A 25,351-nucleotide genomic window follows, 5' to 3' on the forward strand; every position below is an offset into this window, starting at 1 on the left:
CTTTTACAAATTTGACTCTTAATGGGCCATATGCTCCAGCAGACAAGCTTAGTCAAAGGTGTGATGTGGGCCTGAAACTCGGGTACATCCTGAATCCATCACATATTTAAAAAAATGCAGTATTCAGTCATTCTTAAGCTCTACAAAATGATGTGCCCATTTTCTATAGAAAAGGGCACACCCTGCTCTGGGATCTGAGAGAAGGTAGTCTAATCGGTTTTGACCAAAAACTCCACCAAAAGGCAAATGTTTGCCACCTGAAAGAGTTAATGAGAACCAAAACCATTGAAAGTGGAAGCATCACACTAGCATAGGGAATTTAACAAAACTCTCTGATTAGCTTGTGTCTCTGTACAGCAATTTCCTGGCTCTGGTGCCAGTGATACGAATACCTAATACAGAAACCTTCAAGGAAACCAGTGGCTCAAAATGGTCTTGATGAATGTGCAGAGTACTAGAAAAATGGATAACATCACAGTTGGCAACAGAGCTTCCTTGCACATTTCCTAAGGAGCATCTGGTTTGAAAATGGTTGGACAAGGGCATATTCTTACATGGTCAGGGGTAACCAGAGAATTGGGATCATGTCTAGGATAGGGAAGTAACGCTAAAACCATTAATAGTCATTGCATACTATTTTCCATATTTTTCTTTGTGTCAAGTTCACAAATTGCATTAAACAATTTTGTTATATTACCGAAAATAATCATTTTTAATCAAAGCTTGTAATTAGTTGTTCTCAAGGATTACAGAGGGCTGAGAGTCAGTTGTGGGAAATGAAATGTTTTCAAGCAACACTGGAAGAGAATAAGTACTGAAGTAGGTGATAGGGGTATTTACATGAGGTATGAATTTCAGGGTGCGCTTCAACTGAGTAAAAATTATCTAGGCTTGTGGATTCAAACAGAGTTTCATAACTAAGGCGCAAGGCCGTGGGGTTTGTGCATCAGAGTATTTTCTTCCGAAGTGCTGGATCAGTAGACAAAAATGTGCTTTGCAACTAACAGAGCACGAGCACTCAAAGAAAATAAATGTAACAGCAAGTTATACACAAGTATGTCAGCAGTAAGGTAAACATGCTATCTTTTTTAGAGAGATGCATGTGTGCGTGTATGATTGGGGGGGGGAGGAGGCAGGAGGGGAGAGGCCTAGCAGCAAAGGGATTAAAAACTTACTTATGAGAAAGTCTATGTGAAAATGAAAATAAGAACAACTAATAAAATAAATTGTGTAAATAAATTTGAATGGGGTCTTATCCGCATTGGATTAAGTTAATTGTCAAATGCAGATAGGTTAAGTCGGAAGCGTTATTAATTACTGTTTTGTCCCCCTTTCCCAAACCTTAGATCATATTTGCTGGGGGGGGGCAGCCTTTTGTGTGACGATTGATTAGCTGCAACGTCAAAGGCCTGAATAAGCTGACAGAGTGAGAGATGCCCCACATATGTAGAAAAATGAAAAGAAAATACTTACCTTTGGTAACAATCTTTCCGATAGGTACTCTTTCTACCTGCAGATTACTGACCTTTTCAATATCCCCCAAACTCCGAATTGGATCTAGAGATTTATAATGCTCTCCCTTGCTGGTAGGTGGCTCTGGCGTCACCTTGGTCCTGGATGAAAATTAAGTGTGATATCTTCTGAGCCAGAAAGAACCACCTCGGCTTCCTGAAGTCAGTTTCTCGTCCATGTATTGAGTCTTTAGAGGCAGAGACGAAGGAGTCATAAAACTAAGCATGAAAGTGCAGTGAAGCAAAACTAAACTGGAACATTATTACGTACCAGTGGTCTATGACCATCCTTCTGATCCGGTAAGTGGGATCGCCAAGGAATCTGCAAGTAGAATATCCACAAGAAAGGCTTAGCAAGGGTAAGTAACTTGATCCTCCGATGGAAAAATCATGCTTGCAAATTCGTCACCTTTTGAAGAGATACCACAGCAGCACCGTGTCCTGGTGGGACAGCAGGAAGAATAAGACCAGAAAATCCTGCAGGAAGGATTGAGCCAAATGGCCATCCCTGCTCACTTTTGACTTCAAGCAATAGTGCCTTGCAAAATTGTGAATGGAAGCCCATGTTGCCACAAAACAAATCTCTGCCTAAAGAACACTCCTGGCTAGTGCAGACATAGAATCTCTCACTAGTCAAATGAGCATGGATTGCCTATAGTGGTTCTTTATGTTCAAGGGCATTACAGATTTTATTGCAGAAGACAAACCAACATGACCAGGTCCTTTTCTTCAGCCTTTCACTTTTCACTTCCTACATACCTCACAAAAAGCTGATCATCAGATCTGATCTTCATTTGTTCGAAGTAAATACTGACCGCGTAAAGTTGATGTATTCTCTCCTATTCCTTGATGGCATTGAGCAGAGGGTAGAAAGTGGGTAGGTTAATGGACGTCTATGTTACCACACAAAAAATCCCCAAAACAGGAACACCATTGCCTAGTACAGATGTTGAAGCCTTCGCTCTAATGGCATAAGCATATATGTATGTATGTATGTATGTATGTATGCTCTCCAGTGGTTCCTTCTTAGCAAAGGAATAACATAATGCAGGATATTTCAGCACGAAAAAGCTCTTTTCTGGAATCCCTTGCCATTTATGCTGCCTACATACCCATCAAAGGAGTTGTTTGTCAGATCAAATCTCCTTCCTTCAACATAAAAACTGACCACCCTATCCAGTCAATATAGTCTCTCCGACTCCTTGATGGAATGAGGGAGAAGAACGAGTTACTTACCTTCGGTAACGACTTTTCTGGTGGATACATTAGCTACCTGTGGATTCCTCACCTAATGAATACTCCCATGGCGCCAGCATTCGACGGAAATCTTCTTCCTAGTCTCTGCACGTCGACGAGGACGTCACTCTAGCCCACGCGACGCCGTCTGACGTCATACAGGCAATAAGAGGTCCTCGCCGACGTGCCGACGTCAGTACCAACATTTTTTACGTGCATGAGAATAACAACCCAATGCAATGAAAGAACAAGGCAACATCCCATAACATTGTAAAATACACAACATTGCAATAAAATGGCTGTAGATTTATTATAACTCTCTTTTTTTTTTTTTTTTTTAAACAAACAAATATATGCAAATCATGTATATACACAAAAGATATATACATATATATACATATAAATATATACAAGTATCCATATATACAACATCTATTGCAACCTTGAAGACCAAGAGGAGCGCACTCAAGGATTACTTGGTAAGACCAGAAAGGCAACGGGGAGGCGGGTGGGACCGTGAGGAATCCAGAGGTAGCTAATGTATCCACCAGAAAAGTCGTTACCGAAGGTAAGTAACTCGTTCTTCTGATGGATACAACTACCTGTGGATTCCTCACCTAATGAATAGAGTCCCAAAGCAGTACCACTCCCGGTGGTGGGTGCCGAAATGGTCAAACCAAGAAATCCTGCAGCACTGACCGTGCAAAATGGCCGTCCCTTCTGACCTCAGAGTCCAAACAGTAATGTTTAGCAAAAGTGTGAAGGGACGACCAAGTTGCGTCCTTGCAGATGTCGACCACAGGAACACCCCTGGCCAAGGCCGAAGTGGCCGACTTAGCTCTGGTGGAATGAGCTCTAATGCCATCCGGAGGATCCTTCTTTGCCAAAGAGTAACAGATTTTAATGCAAAGAACAACCCACCTGGAGAGTGTTCTCTTGTGGACTGCCTTTCCTCTCCTCTTGCCCACGTATCTGATGAACAGCTGATCCTCCAGCCTGAAGTCCTTCGTTCTATCAATGTAGAAGCTTAACGCCCTCTTTGGGTCCAAGCGATGTAGTCTCTCTTCCTCCTTTGAAGGATGAGGCGGAGGATAGAACGTGGACAAAGTAATTGTCTGGGCCAAATGGAAGGGTGAAACAACCTTCGGGAGGAAAGCAGCCTTGGTCCTCAACACCACCTTATCCCCATAAAAAGTTGTATAAGGGGGTTTTACCGATAAGGCTTGCAACTCACTCACTCTCCTTGCAGATGTTATAGCCACCAGGAAGACTGTTTTAATAACCAAATACCTTAAGGGGCAAGAATGCATAGGCTCAAAAGGGGACCCCAAAAGGAAAGTGAGGACCAAGGACAAATCCCACTGAGGCATAACGAATGATTTTGGAGGATATTTATTTAGAAGACCTTTCAAGAATCTGAGAACAATAGGGGATTTAAATAACGATGGTTGGTCTGGAAGACAAATGAAGGCTGACAAAGCCGACAAATAACCCTTAATGGTAGCCACTGCACAACCTTTCTGCGCTAGAGACAGAGCAAAAGACAAAATGTCCGACAGATGAGCATGTAAGGGATCAATCGGTCTCTCTCCACACAACATAACAAATTTAGACCACCTATTAGCGTAGATAGATTTAGTGGAGTGTCGCCTGGCCGCTAATATAACATCCACTACATCAGGCGGGAGAGAGAAGGAACTCAGGTTGCCCCGTTCAATCTCCAGGCATGTAGGTGTAGACTCTGGGGGTTGGGGTGTAAAACCTGCCCCTGCGACTGCGAAAGGAGGTCTGCCCTGAGAGGGAGACGGAGCGGAGGGCACAGCGAGAGTTGGAGAGGGTCGGAGTACCACACCCTCCTTGGCCAATCCGGAGCTATTAAGATGACTTGGGCCCGGTCTTGGCGAATCTTCCTCAACACTCGAGGAATCAAGGGTATGGGGGGGAAACGCGTAAAGCAACTGGTCGCACCAGGTTATCAGAAACGCGTCCCCCAATGCTTCCTGCACCGGATACTGGAGGCTGCAGAATAACGGACAATGCGCGTTCTCCCGGGTGGCAAACAGATCTATCCGAGGAAACCCCCACATCTGGAAGATTAAACGGACTTGATCTGGATGGAGACGCCACTCGTGGTCGGCCGAGAATTGGCGACTGAGACTGTCCGCACGTACATTCAAGACCCCAGCCAAATGATTTGCTACCAAGCAAATCTGATGGTCCTTTGCCCAGGACCATAATCGAAGAGCTTCTCTGCAGAGAAGGTACGACCCTACTCCTCCCTGTTTGTTTATGTACCACATCGTGGTAGTATTGTCCGTCAGGACCTGCACCGACTGACCACGAAGGGAAGGGAGGAAGGCCTTGAGAGCCAGACGTACAGCCCGTAACTCTAACAGATTGATATGAAACATCTGTTCCTCTGGAGACCAAAGTCCTTTGATCTCCAGATCCCCCAGATGAGCTCCCCACCCTAGAGTGGAAGCATCCGTTATGACCGTGGCCACTGGTGGCGACTGCGCGAACGGCTTTCCTTGCGAAAGATTGTTGCTCGCAATCCACCACTTCAAATCCACAGCAGCATCTCTGGAGATCTTGACCGCACCTTCTAGATCTCCCTTGTGTTGAGACCACTGCCTTCGGAGGCACCACTGAAGAGCCCTCATGTGCCAGCGAGCATGCGTGACCAACAGTATGCAGGAGGCAAACAGACCGAGCAGACGAAGGACCTTGAGGACTGGAACTACCGCTCCATTTCGAAACATTGGAACCAATTCCTGAATATCTTGAACCCGCTGAGGCGGAGGAAAGGCTCAATTCAATGTTGTATCCAGTACTGCCCATATGAACAGGAGGCGCTGAGAGGGCTCCAGGTGAGATTTGGGCACGTTCACCGAAAAGCCCAGGTCGAACCACAACTGGGTTGTTGACTGCAGATGATGCGACACAAGCTCCGGGGACTTGGCTTTGATCAACCAGTCGTCCAAGTAAGGGAATACTGCTATCCCCTTCCTTCTGAGCTCTGCCGCAACCACTGACATCACCTTCGTGAAGACTCGAGGTGCTGAAGTAAGACCGAACGGAAGGACCGCAAACTGATAGTGCTGCGACCCTACCACAAACCGGAGATACTTCCTGAGTGACTTGAGTATCGGAATATGAAAATAAGCATCCTGCAAGTCGACAGACACCATCCAATCTTCTTTGTTCAACGCCAAAAGCACCTGTGCTAGGGTCAGCATCTTGAACTTTTCCTGATTGAGGAACCAATTCAAGATCCTCAGATCCAGGATCGGTCTCAGCCGACCATCCTTCTTGGGAATCAGGAAGTACCTTGAGTAACAACCTCGACCCCTTTCCTGCTCTGGGACCAACTCCACCGTGCCCTTTGAAAGGCGGACTTGAACCTCCTGTTCTAGCAACAGGAGATGTTCTTCTGAACAATAAGATGGGCGGGAGGGGGGGCGGAAACTCCCAAAAGGGAAGGGTGTAGCCTTTTTCCACAATACTGATAACCCAAGTGTCCGTTGTAATAGTCTCCCACTTGTGGAGAAAATGCCGTAATCTTCCCCCTACAGGAGAGGAGTGAGTGGGAAATGGTGGAAGCCTAAGGCTGCTTTCCCTGCTGCACCCCTCCAGAGGACGAGGAAGAGGCAGAGTGCTGTTGAGAGGCTCCTCTGGTGCGGGACCTACCTCTCCCTCTAAATGATCTATAGGGGTGGGAAGAGGCGGGTTACTGGAACCTCCCCCGAAAGGAAGAGGAGGAAGAGCCACGCCCAAATCCGCGAAACCTCCTGAAAAACCTGGAAGAGGCAGAGGAAGAAGGAGCTTGCAGCCCTAACGATTTGGCTGTGGCCCTGCTCTCTTTAAATCGCTCCAAGGCCGAATCTGCCTTGGCTCCAAACAGTTTGTCCCCATCAAACGGGAGGTCTAATAGGGTCGACTGCACGTCCGCAGAAAACCCTGAATTACGGAGCCAGGCCTGTCTCCTCGCCACCACAGCCGTGCCCATCGCCCTAGCCACCGAGTTGGTCGTGTCCAGCCCAGACTGGATAATCTGGGTTGCGGCAGCCTGGGCGTCCGAGACAACATCCAAGAGTCCCTGGGGAAGCTCCGTAAAAGAAGATGAAATATCATCCATAAGAGCATGGATATATCTCCCAAGAATGCAAGTTGCGTTGGTGGCCTTCAACGCCAAACTGCAAGATGAAAATATTTTCTTGGATTGCGCATCCAGTTTTTTGGAGTCCCTGTCTCCAGGTACCGTCGGGAAAGATCCAGGCTCTGATTTCGATGAACAGGAGGCTTGCACCACCAAGCTCTCCGGCGTAGGGTGTCTTGAAAGAAAGCCAGGGTCAGATGGTGCAGCCCGATATCTTCTGGCCACAGCCCTATGAACTGCAGAGGAAGATACAGGCTTCTTCCACACCTCCAACACCGGATCAAGCAAAGCCTCATTAAACGGCAAGAGAGGCTCCGCTGCAGCAGAGGCCGGATGCAGCACCTCCGTCAATAAATTCTGCTTCGCCTCTGCCACCGGCAAAGGCAGGTCCAGAAAGTTAGCTGCCTTCCTCACCACCGCGTGAAAGGTAGCAGCCTCCTCCGTATACTCCCCTGGAGATGAAAGGTCCCATTCTGGGGAAGTATCCAGCCCACTGGCAGTATCCAGACCATGCAGTCCATCACCAGAGTCCTCAACCTCTCCTTCCTCCAGGACTCGCTGGTACTCCTGCTCTTCCAAAAGACGGAGAGCACGCCTCCTCGAATGTAGTCTCTGCTCAATACGCGGAGTCGACATGGCCTCTGCCGAAGTCGAAGATAGGCGCCGATCTCCAGAAGCATCCGACGCCGCATCCGGCGCCACAGGCAGCTTTGGCGCCGATGAAGGAGCAGGATGAAGAGATCTTGGAGCCGATGGACCCACCGGAGTCACAGGACGAAATCCCGACGTCGACGGGATGGAAACCTCCGGAGCCAATCCCTCTGAAGCCACCGGAGCGGCCACCGGCGCCGACAGCGGCGCCAAGCCCACATTCCCAAAAGGGAGAAAGGGCATAAAGGGTGCCGGCCGAAGAGGCGCAGGATCACCCAATGAAAAGGCCAAAGGCCCCGAAGGACCAGCCGGAGCACCTCCTGGAGCCATCTGCTGAAAGATGGTATACATCGCATTCAGAAATGCGGTACTATCGGCCACAGGGGCGGGGAAAGCCGGATACTGAGGTGCCTGGATCGAAGGCGACCCCGACGCCGGCCTCGACGTCCGCGACGCCGGAGACATCACAAGAGGCTGCATCACCTCAACCACAGACACTTGTCCAAGCGAAGTCGGTGACGCCGGAGAGGGCAACGGCGTCGATGGATGCGGCGTGACCGTGGGTCTGACCTCCCAAGTCCTCCGACGCCGAGCCGAAGGCGACCTCGAACGAGTCTCCTTGCTGGAATGACGCCGTGAATCTCTACGGCGCCGGGAGTCTCGATGACGCCGATGAGACCTTGGCGAGGAAGACTTTTTGTGATGTTTTTCCTTTCTCTTCGACTTCGCCAGGAATAGCTTAGCCTCACGTTCTTTGAGGGTCTTCGGATTCATGTGCTGACATGAATCGCAAGTCACGACGTCGTGGTCGGAGCTCAAACACCAGAGACAGTCGGAGTGAGGATCTGTAACGGACATCTTGCCCCCACACTCTCGACAGGGCTTGAAACCCGACTTTCTCTTAGACATTGTTACCGCAGAGAAGAACTACGCAGCAGAAAATACACTGTAACTACTAAAGTAACAGTAGCTCCCTCGAAGATAACCGTTTCGAATGCACGGAAAAAAGGGAACTGACGTCGGCACGTCGGCGAGGACCTCTTATTGCCTGTATGACGTCAGACGGCGTCGCGTGGGCTAGAGTGACGTCCTCGTCGACGTGCAGAGACTAGGAAGAAGATTTCCGTCGAATGCTGGCGCCATGGGAGTATTCATTAGGTGAGGAATCCACAGGTAGTTGTATCCATCAGAAGGAACAGGGTAGGTAGGGTAATGGACTGTCTCATATGGAATACAATAAACAACTTGGGGAGGAAAAGCGCTTTACTCCTCAACTCCTTCATTTGGCAAGGTAAAAACAAGTGAACAGTGGGCAGGCACAGCACCTGAAACTCTGTGTCATCACTTACTGCACCAATGATATAGTTTTCATGGTCAACAGCTGCAACGGGCAAATGTGTAGGGGTTCCAAGTAGGCCCCCATCAACAAAGTCAAAACCAGATTAGGTCTCACTGGTGCATGACACAGGGTGTAGCTGAAAAGGTATACATAAGTCCCTTCAAAAAATGTACATCAATTGAGGACTTAAACAGGGAAGGTTGATCAGTAAGGCAGAGGGACTGTGTAGTGGAACCTCTGATCGAGCCCCCTCAAGAAACATGCTGGGCTAGAAAAAGGGAAAAACATAATACATTAGAGAAATGTGCATAAAAGGGGTGTACATTTTCATTAGAATGCCAGACAACAAAGCAGTTCCACGTTCCAGTGTATGCCGACTTTGCAGAGAGCGACAAGCAGGCAATATATTTTCGACCACCTCTATTGGCAGTCTAAAGGAGCTCAGATGTCCCCACTAAATCTCCAGGCATGAATGTGGAGGCTGTGGTGTAGAACATTTCCCTATGATGTGCTGTGAGAGTCCGTGAGCAGCAAACACAAGGAGAGTCGCAGGAGGTCTGCACACTATAGCCTCCTTGGTCTGTCCATAGCACTGAGGATTACCTCGGCCTGGTTATGGTCCTGGTCCTGGTGTAGCTTCCTTAAGAAAGAAGGAGTTAAAGGAATAGAGGCAATGTTCAGTTAAGTGAATTGCAAATCAACACATCTCTCAAGACTTCTTGTAAAGGAAAATTTAGTACATAGAACTATGGACAGATTGTATTCATGCGAGTGTCCGAGAGGTTCGCCCGAGGAATGCCAGACATGGGATAATTGGTTCAGGTTCACCACAAGGTGGCTATGCCATTATGGGTTGGTAAGATGACACCACCTGAGGTTGTTGGCATCTCTTGTGATTGGTGAGTCTGCCATTATGGTTGGGCACCAGACAGATGTCATGCACCTACACGGAGGTCAGAGGCTGAGCGCCACAACTCCCTGCTTTCTGAAATACCATATTACAATCCTGTTGTCTCTCAAGATCTGGGCAAACTGACCACAAAGGAAAGTCCGGAAGGCTTTCAGGGCTAAGCTTTTTGCCCACAGCTCTTGCAGGTTGAGATGCAATGCCTGCTCCTCCAGAGACCACAGTCTTCAGCTCTTCCAGATGTGCACCCCACCCCAGTGTGTGGATATGTTGATCACTACTGTGGCCACACTGCTGGTGGTGAGCAAAAGTATTTCCCTTGCAGCAAATTCTCTTCTGCTGACCACTGTAGCAAATCTGTTGTTGTGGTGGGAGGGATTCTGATAATGTCTGATAGATCATCCCCATGTTGAAACCACAGCATAGGGAGGCACCCCTGGAGAGCACAAATGTACCAGCATACATGAATGGCCAGTAGACTGCAGGAAGCAAGAAGACCTAGCAGGAGAAGAACCATAAGGACTGGAACATGAGATCCTTCCTAAAATATCTAAATCTTATCCTGGATGCCCTAGGTCCTGTGGTGGAGGAGGAGGGAAAGCTCCAAGATATTGTGTCCAATACTACCTCTATGAACAGGTGGCACTGCGAGGGCTCTAGGTGAGACTTGGTCAGGTTGATGTTAAAAGTCCACCTGAGCCAGGGACGGCATCCTGAATATTTCTTTGCAAAGGTAATAAGTCGAAGAGCCGGAGGTCTAGGATCGGACACAAACCACTGTCCTTCTTGAGAACAAGAAAGTACCAAGAGAAGCACAGCTACCAAATTTCCTTCATGGGACCAATTGCACTGCTCTTTTGTGCAACATGGTCCCCACATCCAGTTGCAAGATCCAAGGGTTCTCAGGGGAGAGATATCTGCGGTAAAAGGTCTGTTGGACCGGAAGCCTTTTTTTATTACCTGCAAGTCTCACAGGTCCATCGTAACGGCCCTCCAGACCAGAGTAGGTGCATTGCAGGACTTGTCTGCCCTTTGGCTTTCCATGGCCTCTGTACTGTCTAAACAACTGATTAGGTTGATAGATGGGCTGGGAAAGTTCATGCTGGAGCAAAGGAAGTCTCTTGGACTAGCCCCAAAACCTCTGGTACTGTCTGTGAAACTGACGAGCAAAGGATGCCAGACCTCAATAGGTGCAGTTGCTCTGTTGATCTTATATTGTTCTAGGGATAAAACTGCTATGTACCTGAAAAGACGATAACCATCAAATTGCACGTCCAGTAAGATGTCCTGGATGTAGTCTGAAAAGCCCTTGGAACGGCGGTCTGCACAATCCATTAAGCTCACTAGGATCTAAGGCCAGTAGCGGCTCAGAGTGGGGCAATAACACATCATGTGCAAGAAGTCCGCCCCCAGGTTTTGACAGCGCGGACAAGCAGCATCTATACAGTTAAAATAGCTGTTAATTTTCTTGGGTGTGAGATAGGCTCCTAAACTACATAATATTGAATGACGCGAAATCGCTTGTTACATTGAATGCACATGGGGGTTTCTAATATGGTCGCCCATTCCTTGCCCGTGAAAGGTCCCCTCTGTCTCCCTATCGCCCTCGGAGAGCCACAAGTGGGCCGGATGTATGTGTATGCAGAGAGTCCGCTAGCCAGCGGTATGCTAGGTTCAGTAACATGGGCACTGGTGCGGCGGATTTAGCACAGGGGTGGAATATATGAAGTAATTTAAAACATGACCACGCTGGGAGGTCATTAGCCGTTTCCACCAGTTGTATTGATGAGACCCAACGGCCCACCCACTGTAGCTGCGCAGCCAGATAGTAATGTTCCAAATTTAGCAGCTGCAAACCTCCCAGATTAAGTGGGCGATGAAGTCTAGAGAGGGCTACCCAATGGTTCATAGCTCCATAAATCAGAAAAAGGAAGCAGGGATATATAACGGCAGATTCACAAAATAATATAGTAGCCTAGGCAGTACTTTCATCTTAAAAAGGGCTACCCTGCCCATGCTGTTAGTGGCAGCATCTTCCAGAATGTCATCTGTCGACGCAAGTTCAACACAGCACATGTCAGATTTCCACCAAACAGATCAGTATCCGTGTGAGATACCTGTATACCAAGGTATCTGAAAGTGCGGGATTGCCACGTTAGGCCAGGGGCTATCGATGTGAGGTCTGGATCAGACACAGTAGGCGACAATGGGAAAACTCAAGACTTGGACCAGTTTACTCGCAAGCCTTTGCCTTTGCATGTGCGTTGAATAATAGTATTATATTGCTGCGGAAATCCGCTAGATCTCTAACGTACACTAAAAGGTCATCCACGTATAAAGAGACCGCATGGTTTCCATCACCCAGTGGTATGCCCCAGGAGCGCCCGCCTTACAGAGCACGACCACCAGTGCCTCCACAGCCAGAACGAAGAGCAGAGGAGATAAAGGAAAACCCTCCGTGTGCCTCTCCTGATACAAATAGAGGACGACATGAGGTGCCCCGTTTTGGTTCGGGCTGATGGGAGCATATATAGCAATTTCACCATTTGTATAAAACGCGTGCCAAAGCCATATTTTGGCAAAACTGCCAAGAGGTAAGGCCAGTCAAATGCTTTCACTAGGTCTATCACTAGGCAACGTGCCTGTGGCCAGCGGCGGGGGCGTACTGCAGCGTACGAAAAAATCTACACAGGCTGAGGAATGTTGTACGGCTTGACACAAAACCGTTCTGATCCACATGCACTAATGCAGGCACCAGTGGGGCCAGTTGCATTGCAACAATTTGGGCTAGTATCTTATAATCTGTGTTGAAGAGGGCCAGTGTAGGAGTATAGACTGGTGGGGTCCTTATGTGGCTTTAGTAGGGAGACCAGTGTGGTGCCTCTCAACATAGGGGGTAAAGGCGCTTGCACCAAGGCCTCCTCCCGGGCCGGGTGCTTTGCCACTGGCGAGAGAGCGGATGGCTTACTGCACCTCGACCAGCAGTGGAGGGCCATGAAGTTCTGAACATTGGTCTGCAGTCATCCGGGGTTGGGGCAGCTCTGTGAGGAATAGGTCAATCTCACTTAGGGGAGGATGAGAAACAATGCCATACTGGGACTCAATGTGCATGAAATGCTGCATGGATTGAATCCTGTGTGTACAAGGATTCACCTGTCTGTGCCCGGATAGACATTGCTGTACTATGGGGAGTTTCTCGACGAATCAATCGGGCAAGTAGCGCTCCGGCTCGATCTGCCCTTGCATGCATGTTGGCCGAGTGCTGAAGAGTTCTGAATGGGTTTTGCGTACGGCTTGCAGTACAGGTAGGGTATCAGGATTCCATACCACTTCTGACTCATGCAGCAAAAGCTGTTGCTCAACAGCGGACAGCTCTTGGTCCAGCTGCCTGCGCATACCAAAACTAAGCCCCATGCAGTGGCCCCAGAGCGTAGCCTTAAACGTGTCCCATTCCACTGAACGAGACGAAGCTGTGTCTGCACTGAGTTCAAAGTAACTAGTTATCTGTTTGCCAGTCGACTCACGGAATGCCGGGTCTTCCAACGTCGCAGGCTGTAGCCTCCACCTAGGGGGAGAAGGTTGGGTGGTCCCACCCCAGTCGAGCTGAAGGTGTTGGGGGTTGTGATCGGAATGAGTACGGCCCAGATAATCGGTCTGCACAACTGCTGGGACCATGCTGGTCATACAGAGTAGCCTGTCAAGTCGGATATGTGAATCATGAGGGGCCGATTAAAAGGAGTATACTCTGGCCACAGCATTATAATGACGCCAGACGTCTATTAATTGCCAATGGTGCAGCCAGGTTACTAAAGAGTGGGCATTAGAGGTAGCAGTAGTGCGTTCTAACAGTGGAAAAGACCTGTCCAGATGCGTATCTAATACACAATTAAAGACCCCACCAATCAGCCAAGGAACAGCGCTCCACCGCGCCAGAAATCGATTGAGTGTGCTTAAAAATGAGGCCTGGTCTACATTGGAAGCGTATGTATTACCAAGGAGGGTGTGACAACCACTTGCCGGCCTCGAACGAACACATACTGGCCGTCTGTGACCAGCTCTATCAAATCAAACGGGATCCCCAGCCTAATCCATATTAACACTCACACGCAAATGACGAGTAGTTTGTGGTATATACCTGGCCTCGTCATTTTCTTCTAAGCGCGTCTACCTCTGAGCTTGTTAGGTGAGACTCTTGTAACATAGATATGTGAGCATTGCGGTGATTCAGATAGTAGTATAATATGCGCCATCATATGCAAATCAAACAACTGGGGGTGCTGTGCATTTTTGCCACACAGTTGATAGAGTCGTTAGAGCATGTGAGGGAGCAGAGCGATGTGCAGTAAGTAACTTCATGAGTTGCCTAGCGGTGGATAGGTTATTGGGTGGGTAACAATGATGAACATATTGTAACAATAACATAGTGAATAACAAAAGAGTAGCACACTAGAGCAAGTGGCCACCCAAACTGGGTGAAAACTACTAAGACAAAAGATAGTTAGTCTTACAGCAGGGGTGACAGGATGAGGACCCACAGTATGTAATAGAGGGACTACATTGTGTACCACTTTACGGACAGTCCAATGTTCATGACCATATGAAGAGCGTTATACATTATCAATAGCTGCCTGTGCATGAATAGAAACATGAATATAAAGACAGTTGAGCTCAAATGATATTATCTGATGTCTGTGGGGTTATAACTGGAGGAACATGGGAGCTGTGCACAGACGGCCATGTGATAACAGAACTCTCTCCATCGGAAGAGGGGGAGTCCGGGACATCCAGACCAGAGCAACGTCCCGCACTAGAGAGTGCAGCTGCTTGCTTTAAGGTACTACGCCGCTCTAGGATTCGCTGCTCCAAATCTGGAACTGCATAAAGGACTCGAGCCAGTCGAGTATCACCGCCATTGGGGCTCTCCAGCCAGTGCCATGCCTTCTCAGGGGTGGCGAAGAAAAGCGTGGTGTCGGCAGCTACCACTCGGAGCCTAGCTGGGAAGAGGAGAGAGTAAGTAAATCCCTTTTCACAAAGACGTTGCTTCACTGCTAGGAACTTTTACGCTGCTTCTGTACGGCGACCATGTAGTCTGGGAAGAACATCACATTGGCGTTGCCCACCCCATCTCCGTCATTAAGCAGGTTTCCTTTAACACTATGTGTCTGTCAAAGTAATGAAGAAACCGTATCACCATCGGTCGCGGGTTGGTACCCGCTGGGGGTCGTCGGGCCGGGACCCTGTGAGCTCATTCAATGGAGAAAAAGTGGGTAAGTGTATCTGGGGTGGGGGGTTGGGGGTCAGGGGTTTTGCACACAGCCAGCCCTTAATGTACCGCACAGGATCGGGCCCTTCGGTGCCCTCTGGCAGGCCCACCAGGGGAACATTGTTTCCACAGGACCTGCCTTCCGCATCCTCCGCCCGCTGCTCCAGTATTCGCACTTCTGTTAGTTCCTTCAGGAATGTTTCCATGTTGGTCGTTCTGGGCGGTAAGGCCGTGACAGTTTGCTCCACCAGTACCACCAGCTTTCTATGGTCCGCATGGAGTAGACCCAGATCCGAGGAGACCATGTCTACCTTAGACTCTTGTGAGGTCCACGTGCTATCAATAGCCAGCAACACAGCATCTACCTCATCTTCTAAGGCCCTGGTGCGTTCCGCATTCGCCATGGTACTCGTTGGTTGCGGTGGGGTCCCCCCCGGTACTGAGACGTAGGTGGCTGCCCACCAGTTCACTGGTGACCCATAGCCAGAAGCGCAGATTCTTGCGAGAGGTGATGAAGCGGTACAGCATGCTGTACAGACCGTCAGTGCCTCGTGCTGTAGCGTATATTCCTTATGAGTACTCAGTAACCGCAGGGCTGGGCTGTTGCTAACGTGTTCCGCTGATTAGAAATGGGGGTGCAATGGTGTTGTCAGCAGGTCACACCCCTAGAATCCATCACACAACTCATCTTCCCCAGTCCTGCACCACCAGACCATCACACTTGTTACGTCGTCAGGCCTGCGATATGTTAGAAGTGCCCGAAAGTCACCTCACAATTATCAGCACCACAGCTCCACATGCAGTGCGTAGCTTGCCTCCAATAGCGCGGACCAGAACAGCAGCACAACCGGGGCACACCGGTGTAACTCCTGCATATAGACACTCCGTGCGGTAGCCCCACTGCTAGGGATCCACCTCAACAATGCCGGCAGCAGGCCACATCCACTCTCCCTCTCCAGCTCGGGAGCCCATTCCTCAGGGCTCAGTCACTTTATGGAGCTCCCGCTTCCCTCCGCCACAGCAGGGCATCTCCTGCAGCCCCAGCACGCTCCAATACTCCATGCGGCCTTACTTTTCTCCTTTCAAAAAAGGAACCGTAACAAGTCAGTCCTCGGTTCCAGCTCACCGCCTTATCCCCATGCTTGGGGTGCCGCCGCCTCACAGTGCCGTCACCTGCACTCGTCTGGTCTCTGCAGAGCGCCCTGGTGCTGGGTGGCTTCAATTTTGCCGAGGGCCCGCCCAACGCTCAGCGTGCCATTTTGTCGCTTGAGCTGCGCTGCTGCAGAGGGACCCCTCGCCTTTGGTCTCCAGGGAGAGCTGGAGTCGGTTTCCGCCACTACAGCCCCTCGATGTTCAGTGCGTGCGCCTCTTGCCTGCACCTCCCCTCATGTCGGTCATATGTGTCAGGATAATTCCATGGCGCTGTTGAGCTGCTCTAATTAGCGTTCGCCATGATGGCTCCTCAAGCCACGCACCAAATCCCTGTTATACCACGCACCAAATCCCTGTTATACCACAACAGGATAGACATACTTTGAATGATGAACCAGAGTAGAGGGAGGTACCAGGATTAGCGCTGGTGGTGTTAGAATCTGCATTGTTTGAGGAGCCTACAGTACAGAATATGTTCCAGAATGACACCGGCCAGTGTTTCGGGGTGCTGTATGGCATGGCACTGGGAGAAACTGGTGCAGCAGGAAATCCTGCTGGCAGTATCCCAATTGGAGGCATGGGAGGATCCATAGGGACCCTAGCACCCAAGAGGACTGTGGCGTTCAATACAATGTAATCATGGAGGGTAGGAACTGCAGTAAATTGGCACTTACCACTGAAAACCTGGTTAGTACTGAGCTGGTATTGGGAAAAGCACTGGGGTTAGTATCAACAATAGAGTCATGGTCTTCACAAAAACCCAGTGTGGGACCAGAGTTGGTGAGTTGATGTTTGCAAGCTGTGGCTTGGAGAACTCCACTGGGGACGAGAATGCCATGGTGATGGACCTCTCAACTGAGAGTGTTGTTTGTGGATTTTACGAATGGAAGGAGCTCACCGCCCTCTTGTACAACATATAATTTTGCCTCTGATTCTATGATCACTTCTCTGTATTATATTGCACTTGTCACACAACCTGGAGTTGTTTTTCGGGCCTCGTGAGGGTCAGAGATTGGCATCTGACCAAGACAGGAACAGCCAGGCTTAAATACAGACTTTTTAAGATTGACATCCTCTAACTGCAGAATTTTTTAAGACAAAATATTTGAAAGTAAGAAACATTTTCACAGAACAGCTCCTAATCTGTATCCGAGGGCAAGGAAAAAAGGTACTGACCTTTGGCCTCAGTGACATCTCACCTGCTTAACGTAGGGCAGAGATGCAGCCAGGGTCACCTACTGGTGACTAAAAGATATTACAACTTTGAGATCCAGTCTAGCTTCTGGGGATAGTCAAAAAGTAGAAGTCTGATGGGAGAAGAATCCATCAGAAAACATATTACTGTATTGATGCTGAAGTCTCTGTCTAACTTCCAAACACCACACTTTTGTTATGAATTGAGGTAGTAGCAGCCTATTTGCATCTGATAATTTCTATTCAAGAGAGGTTCCACTAGTGCACAGAAAATCAGGCTTCAGTGTCTCATCCCTCTATATGGATGCAGAAGGCAGGATACTTATATTACAAGGGAAGCTTCATGGTATCCCTGTAACAATTGTAAAAACATATAAGTGCCCAGATTCATAAATCATCATGTGGGTTGGAGACTTCAACACAGTCCTAAACAAAACCATTAAAAAATAGCTAACTCTTTGGGCAAGCCCATGAGAGCACCAAAAGTCTAACATTGAAAGTGACTGAATTTTTGATTAGTGAATGCACTGCAGCAAAAGGGCAGTATATCTGATAAGGCCTCCACATATTAAAGTGTATAACTTAATCACACACACAGACTTTGATTGAACTCCATAGATGGATCGCACATTACTTATCTACCCCTGACAACATTACATGTCAACATCCATACTAGATATCAGGTGGGATACTTCAGTCAGTGCCTTCTCCTGAAACTGCTAGAGGAGGCATACACGGCATGCTCCTAAAATATTTTAAAACTAATGTGGATCAGTCCCAAAGATGTGTAGGGTATAGGGGGCCCTTAAGATCTACATCTATGATATTTTCACAACTGAGCAGTCTAGGGTTTTAACTGAAAAGATGGCAACCTTGGAACAATATGATAATTTTGATCGAAGGGAAATTTTAGATGAACACTATACTCTTAGCCTTTTGTGAACTAGCCACCTGAGGTCCACTTTCTTGGTATGCACACAGAGGCCTGGAAATATGAACAGTGATGGCGGGAGGCAGACAAGACACTGGCCGGCCTAAAAGGCCTTGACAGGATAAAAGATTGGGAAGATTCACTACACAGCTCATTAAGTACATTGTCACTTACGCCCCAAAATTGCTGTCAATGTATCAAGTTCCCACAGGTTTAGGCAAGCTGGCATCCACGAGGAGGGAGGCAGTCATACTGGCACTTTAAAAAAACGTGCAAAGACAATGGGTTGATATTCCTATCAACCTAAGTCACTTCAAATGCACATAGTAAAATATTAATAAGTATCGATGCAAACTGGAACAGATGGGGTTTATAGGTTTACCACAAAAAAGAGGGGGACTCGGAGGGTTTTAATCAAGTGTACAATCTCCCAAGTCTAATGAGTACAATAAATAAAGTACACTGTTCCAAAGATCAAGAGTCAAAAAACACAGGGCTAGAGGTAGTCAGTAGTTAAGGAGAGCCCTCACACACCCAATAGGATGTCAAGCTTCATCACTGGGCAATCTCCTCGCCAGACCGGCGCTGCAATGCCTGACGGGCCAGTTGGTCAGCCAGTTGCCCATTAATGGACCCTGGTCCGTGGTGTAGACCTACCCTGGGCCGCGCTCCTGTAAGGATTACAGGAGTGCGGCCCAGGGTAGGTCTACACCACAAACCAGAGACCATTAATTAATTACTCTCTTGGTTTGAGGCTTGCGCACTCCTATGAAGTCCATACTCTACAATGGGATGGGTGACTGGCTGACCAACTGACTATGACGGGCAGTCTTCATTAAGTAAGTGACCATCCAGCACTTATCATTTCACATTAGTATAGGAGAAGTAGTAGCAACGGTCCTGAAGAAGCGTCACAGGATCACTACGACCACTTAGACGCAAAACATGTTGACCATATTTTTCTAGGATTTGCCTGTAAGAGGGAGTCTAAGTGGAGGATCGATCAACATGCTCAATAGCTCTGGATACCACACTCTTCGAGCCCAGTCCGGAGCCACCAAGATAACTTGGGCCCGGTCATACTTGATTTTCCTGAGAACTCTGGGCAGAAGAGGGATAGGCGGGAAGGCGTAAAGGAGGCTAGCGTTCCACTTGAGCCGAAAAGCGTCTCCGAACGAGTGCCGCCTTGGAAACTCCAATGCGCAAAACAGATGACATTGCGCGTTCTCTGCCGAAGAGAACAGATCTAACCAAGGGTCTCCCCACTTGAGAAAGAGACCATGCGCCACCTCCGGATGGAGACGCCATTCGTGATCAAACTGTGCGTCGGCGGCTGAGTTTGTCTGCTCTGGCGTTGAGAGAGCCCACCAGATGTTGAACCATCAGGGTAATGCCCTGATGTTCCAGCCATGTCCAGAGGCGTAGTGCCTCCTGACAAAGGGTCCAGGACCCTACCCTGCCTTGTTTGTTGGAGTACCACATGGCGGTAGTGTTGTCCGTGAACACCTGCACCACTTTCCATTTGAGAGAGGGAAGGAAAGCTTTCAACGCAAGCCTGATCGCCCGGAGCTGCAGCATATTTATGTGGCGTCCCGATTCCGCCGGAGACCAGAGGCCTCTGATCTCCGCCTCCCTCATGTGGCCGCCCCAACCCAGAAGTGACGCATCTGTCATGATAGAGAATTCGGGTTGGGGAAGGGAGAAGGATCTGGTGCAATCTGGATTCGAAAGCCACTACTGCAGGTCTTTCGCAGTCCCCTCCAAGATCTGGAACATGTCAGAGAGATTTCCCTGATGCTGCGCCCACTGGAACTTCAGGTCCCACTGCAGAGCCCGCATATGCCATCTGGCATGTGTATTACTAGCAGGATGCAGGAGGCCATGAGGCCCAGCAGCCTTAGTCAGTCTCACCGAAACCCAAGACCGAGGCTGGAAGATCGGAATCTTAGCCTGAATGTCTTGGACTTGCTTGTCAGGAGGATAAGCCTAAAATTGCACTGTGTCCAGAACAGCTCCAATGAAAAGGAGCGTCTGAGAGGGAGTCAGGTGTGACTTCGGCACGTTTATAGTGAACCCCAGCTGGTGCAAGACATTCGCCGTAGTCTGAAGGTGGGAGACAACTGTCTGGGGCGAAGGCGCCTTCAACAGCCAGTCATCGAGGTAGGGGAAGACTGAGACCCCTAACCTGCGCAGATGAGCTGCAACCACCGCCATCACTTTCGTGAACAACCGAGGGGCGCTGGTAAGGCCGAAAGGCAGCACGGTAAACAAACTGCTCATGACCTACCACGAATCGTAGGTGACGTCTGTGGGCAGGCAGGATGGGGATGTGGAAAGAGGCGTCCTGCAAGTCCAACGCTACCATCCAGTCTCCTGGGTCCAAGGCAGAAAGAACCTGAGCCAGGGTGAGCATTTTGAATTTCTCCTTCTTGAGGAAGTAGTTCAGGTCCCGAAGGTCTAGAACAGGACGCAAGCCCTTGTCCTTCTTTGGTATCAGAAGTAGCCGGAATAACAACCACAACCTACTTCTGGCACAGGAACCCTTTCTATAGCTCCCTTGGCCAAGAGAGCCGCGACTTCCTGGCGGAGAAGCACCAAATGATTCTCCGGAAGATGAAGGAAGGATGGTGGCATGTGTGGTGATGCAGATTCGAAAGGGAGGGAGTAGCCCTTCCGAATGATCTGCAAAAGCCACCCGTCCGTGGTGATATGTTCCCAGTGGGGCAGGTGATGGCGGATCCTGCCAAAAACTGGGTGGGAGTGAGGGGACGGACTAGGAGGGTTTGGAGGCTGCAGCGGGGGCAGAGGTGGACTGGACAGACCTCTGGTTCCCTGTCCCACGGCCACGTGGGACTCCGCGTCCTCGGCCACGTAAAGGCTGTCCAGCGTGCGCGGCACGGTGGCTGGGTAGAGGACGCGACAGGGCACCCCTTCCGTGTCCACGAAAGGGATGAAAATCGGACTGTGGTGGGCGTGTGGTGAAGGAAAGACCAAGGGACCGAGCCGTAGCCCGGGAATCCTTGAATCTCTCCAAGGCCGAGTCCGCTCTGTCTCCGAAGAGAAGGGTGCCATCAAAGGGCATGTTCATGAGTGGCTGTTGGACATCCCCCGAGAAGCCAGAAGTGCGTAACCAGGTGTGGCGCCGTAAGGCCACTGTCGATGCAACCGATCTGCTCATAGATTCGGTCGTATCCAGCCCACAATGGACAGTGAACTTTGCCGTGTCTCTCCCATCTTTCACTGCTTGGGAGACGATAGCACGGGCCTCCTCCGGTATCTGCGCAACCGTATCCCACAGGGAGTGGGTATAATCGCCCAAAAGACATGCGGTGTTCACAGACCGCAGTGCAAGGCGGGAGGAAGAAAACAACTTCTTGCCAAATTGTTCGAGCCTTTTGGATTCCCTATCCTGGGGTGCGGAAGGGAACGCGCCAGAAGAAGAGGAAACCTGGATTACAAGACTCTCAGGCGTAGGGTGTTGGGACAGGAATTTTGGGTCGTTTGGTGCAGGCTGATGGCGGCGAGCGATAGTCCTGTTCACAGGAGCCCCTGTGTTGGGTTTGGACCATGTACCCAAAAGGACATCGGTGAGGGGCCCATTGAATGGGAGAAGGGGTTCTGAAGTAGAAGCCCAAGGCTGAAGCACCTCTGTCAGGAGATTAGGCCTGACTTCCACAGTAGGTAGCTCAATGCCAAGGACCTCAGCTGCCCTACTGACCACCATACTGTAAGTAGCTCCCTCCGCCGTAGCCACAGTAGCAGGAGACAGCATGCCAGCGTCAGGAGAAGTATCCAGACCACTGGTTTTGCCCAACTCCTGTGCCCAGTCCATAGCAGGGTCATCCTGGAATTCATAAGGGTCCAGGGACCCCTCCAATTCCTCCCCGTATTCGTACCCATAAGAAAAAGGGTCCGAATCCGACCTCGGGCGAATAGGGCCCACCGAAGCCGATGGCATCAGCCGACGCCGCTCTGACCCCGAGTCGTCGGGGATAAGAATTGGGTCGATGTTGATAGTGGACACTACCGATGTCGGGAGCGTCGACAATCGACCTGGTGCCAGGAAAGGTCTCGATGGTGCGACCGGTGTCAGTGCGGATCCGCACACGTATCCAGAGGCAACCACGGTGGCCGGGGCCGAAGCTGCCGGCGCGGAACCCGAAGGCCCCTCAGCCGAACCCCTTGGGTCCGAAGGCGCCGTATCGGGGTCGGTCCGCCCAAAGATGAGGCCATTGGCCTCGTAAAATTTCTTTAGTTGGGCAGGGGTCGCTCCGGCTCCGGGAAACTCAGGGAAGCGCAGTCTTGACCCAGACGCAGCCTCCGAGGATGGAGGCCTAGTGCATGGATGCTCGACCCGCATTGAGTCGGCCAAGCGACGGGGTGAAGTCGGAGAACGATGGATTTCGAAGATGACGAGTGGTGATGACTCCGCGACCGATCTCGGGACCTTCCTCTCGAGCGAGACCGGGACCTACGCGGAGTCGAGTGCCGGGCCGCCATTAGCTTTAGGGACCGCTCTCTCAAAGCTTTCAGGTGCATGGACCAAAGCTCGGAGCACGACTTCGGGTCGTGGTCGCGCTCAAGGCACCACAGACAAGCGCGATGAGGATCCGTCACCGACATCGTCCGATGGCAGTCCTCACAAGGCTTGAACCCGGTCTTCGGGGACATCTCGACGCACCAAAGTAGTACACAAAAACCTTCGGCAAAACGGTCGAATTCGGCCAAAAAATAGCCAGGGTAGCTCTCTCCGGATCATCGCGTGGCACGGAATGAAGAATATTGATGTCACTGCGTGAGGGCGGCGTCTATGTACTACTCCCGAAGTCATCACGGCGACTACGACGCCTGCGGAGTCGACAGATGCCACCTACCGACTCGCAAGGGTATTGCTCAAAGAAAAATCTCCAGATCCAGTCTGACGCCTGGGGGAAAATTCTAAGGTAAGGAATCTGCAACTAGAAGTCTGCATCAGATGGAAAATGTCACTTACCCAGTGTACATCTGTTCGTGGCATTAGTCGCTGCAGATTCACATGCTGTGCACATCCCGCCTTCTGGTGTTGGGCTCGGAGTGTTACAAGTTGTTTTTCTTCGAAGAAGTCTTTTCGAGTCACGAGACCGAGGGACTCCTCCCATTTCGGCTCCATTGCGCATGGGCGTCGACTCCATCTTAGATTGTTTTCCCCCGCAGAGGGTGAGGTAGGAGTTGTGTATGCTAGTAATAGTGCCCATCCAATGGAGTAATGTACATAATGTAGTTTAAAGTAATATATTTACAAATATACAGATGTTCAAGATCAACTTCTAAACGGCTACAGGCTCCCGGGGAGGCGTGTGGGCGCATGTGAATCTGCAGCGACTAATGCCACGAACAGATGTACACTGGGTAAGTGACATTTTCCGTTCGATGGCATGTGTAGCTGCAGATACACATGCTGTGCATAGACTAGTAAGCAGTTATCTCCCCAAAAGCGGTGGTTCAGCCTGTCGGAGTTGAAGTTGTTTGAAACAATGTTCGTAGTATTGCTTGGCCTACTGTGGCTTGTTGTGCCGTTAGCACATCTACACAGTAGTGTTTGGTAAATGTATGAGGCGTAGACCATGTAGCTGCCTTACATATTTCGGTCATTGGAATATTTCCTAGAAAGGCCATGGTAGCACCTTTCTTTCTAGTTGAGTGTGCCTTTGGTGTAATAGGCAGTTCTCTTTTTGCTTTAAGATAACAGGTTTGAATGCACTTAACTATCCATCTAGCAATGCCTTGTTTAGAAATTGGATTTCCTGTATGAGGTTTTTGGAAAGCAATAAATAATTGTTTTGTTTTTCGAATTAGTTTTGTTCTGTCAATGTAGTACATTAACGCTCTTTTGATGTCTAATGTATGTAGTGCTCTTTCAGCTACAGAGTATGGCTGTGGGAACAACACTGGTAATTCTACTGTTTGATTTAAGTGGAACGGTGATATGACTTTTGGTAAAAATGTAGGATTTGTCCGTAGAACTACTTTATGCTTGTGTATTTGAATAAATGGTTCTTGTATGGTAAATGCTTGAATCTCACTTACTCTTCTTAAAGATGTGATGGCAATTAAAAATGCAACCTTCCATGTTAAGTATTGCATTTCACAAGAGTGCATGGGCTCAAAAGGTGGACCCATGAGTCGTGTTAAGACAATGTTGAGGTTCCATGAAGGAACTGGTGGTGTTCTTGGTGGTATAATTCTCTTTAGACCTTCCATAAATGCTTTTATGACTGGTATCCTAAATAGAGAAGTTGAGTGCGTAATTTGCAGGTAAGCTGAAATTGCTGTAAGATGTATCTTAATGGAAGAAAAAGCTAGCTTTGACTTTTGCAAATGTAGTAAGTATCCTACGATGTCTTTGGCAGATGCGTGTAAGGGTTGAATTTGATTATTATGGCAGTAATAAACAAATCTTTTCCACTTATTTGCATAGCAATGTCTAGTGGTAGGTTTCCTAGCTTGTTTTATGACCTCCATACATTCATGTGTAAGGTCTAAGTGTCTGAACTCTAGGACTTCAGGAGCCAGATTGCTAGATTCAGCGATGCTGGATTTGGGTGTCTGATCTGTTGTTTGTGTTGCGTTAACAGATCTGGTATGTTTGGTAGTTTGACATGAGGCACTACTGAAAGGTCTAGTAGTGTTGTGTACCAAGGTTGTCTTGCCCATGTTGGTGCTATTAGTATGAGTTTGAGTTTGTTTTGACCCAACTTGTTTACTAGATATGGAAGGAGTGGGAGAGGGGGAAAAGCGTAAGCAAATATCCCTGACCAACTCATCCATAACGCATTGCCCTGAGACTGATCTTGTGGGTACCTGGATGCGAAGTTTTGGCATTTTGCGTTTTCCTTTGTTGCAAATAGATCTATTTGTGGTGTTCCCCAACTCTGGAAGTAAGTATTCAGTATTTGGGGGTGAATCTCCCATTCGTGGATCTGTTGGTGATCCCGAGAGAGATTGTCTGCTAACTGATTCTGAATTCCT

At 49.1% G+C, this 25,351-nt stretch overlaps 1 protein-coding gene across 4 annotated transcripts in view; it reads right to left on the reverse strand.

Moving 5' to 3' along the window:
- DDHD1 (DDHD domain containing 1) overlaps positions 1-25,351 on the reverse strand; it is a 464,003-nt gene that overhangs the window by 268,516 nt on the left and 170,136 nt on the right. The gene's annotated exons all lie outside the window — the stretch shown is intronic.

The sequence above is a fragment of the Pleurodeles waltl genome, chromosome 9 (genome assembly GCF_031143425.1).
Source record: "Pleurodeles waltl isolate 20211129_DDA chromosome 9, aPleWal1.hap1.20221129, whole genome shotgun sequence".
Classification (NCBI taxonomy): Eukaryota; Metazoa; Chordata; class Amphibia; order Caudata; family Salamandridae; genus Pleurodeles; species Pleurodeles waltl.